This window comes from Bison bison, unplaced genomic scaffold (assembly GCF_000754665.1).
Source record: "Bison bison bison isolate TAMUID 2011002044 unplaced genomic scaffold, Bison_UMD1.0 scf7180017857652, whole genome shotgun sequence".
Lineage (NCBI taxonomy): Eukaryota > Metazoa > Chordata > Mammalia > Artiodactyla > Bovidae > Bison > Bison bison.
In genome coordinates, this window is record NW_011488225.1 from 52,463 (window position 1) to 53,381 (window position 919).

General features: G+C 35.0%; 1 protein-coding gene across 1 annotated transcript in view; it reads right to left on the bottom strand.

The window, feature by feature from the left end:
• TAF1 (TAF1 RNA polymerase II, TATA box binding protein (TBP)-associated factor, 250kDa) overlaps positions 1-919 on the bottom strand; it is a gene marked incomplete at its 5' end in the record, with an annotated part of 61,547 nt that overhangs the window by 42,641 nt on the left and 17,987 nt on the right. The gene's annotated exons all lie outside the window — the stretch shown is intronic.

A 919-nucleotide genomic window follows, 5' to 3' on the forward strand; every position in this document is an offset into this window, starting at 1 on the left:
ATGTAATACCCTGACTGTACAACGTCAGTGGCATATAATCCAAGGACAACAAATTACAGAAAATATCTTGAATCTACTTTACATGTTTGTTGTTGGTAGTAGTATGTGTGCTCAGTTGCTCAGTCATGTCTGACTCTTTGCGACCCCATGAACCGTAGCCTGCTAGGCTGCTCTGTGCATGGGATTTTCCAAGCAAGAATACTGGAGTAGGTTGCCATTTCCTTCTCCAAATTCTCAAATTATGTTGCACATATCACAGGATGGGCAAATGTATAAATACACTGATGCTGGGAACCAAACAGGATATAAATATAAAACAGAAAAAGAATAAAACTTAATGATGTACAAATAGAGGTGATATAATGTTTTCATTTTTTTAGTTAAATCAAGAACCTAAAAAGTGTAAGCTAAAAGTAAAATGCAAACTATAGCTAAAAAACAGAAAAAGACAAAGAATCTATAGATATAATTTGTATTGGAAGTATTGAATGAGGTTGTGACTTACAATATTTATATATTTCCTAGTTCTATCTACTAAGAACCTAGAAGCAGTGACATCTCAGTGCCAGTGAGCATACCTAACACCTAGATATTGGTTCCAAAATACTATTCCCCAATAAAAGGAACCAGGACTCTCTGAGAAAGGGCAGATTCTGGGTCTGGGACAGAGAAATTTCAAGGAAAGCCTGACATCTAGTGCCAGAAAGCAAAGAAGTTTGCAAAATTTATAGGTTCATTTCAAAAGGACACAGGTTCTGGCTTGAAGGGATCAAATCTGGGACAATCTGGGCATTCAAATTAATAATGATGTTAACAAATTTTAATATAGTTTACAAAAGGAAGAATTTCAGAATCCATAGTAATATTCAAAAAAAGAGGGAGAAGTCCCGCTTTACAGAATGTCAGTTAGTATAAAGAA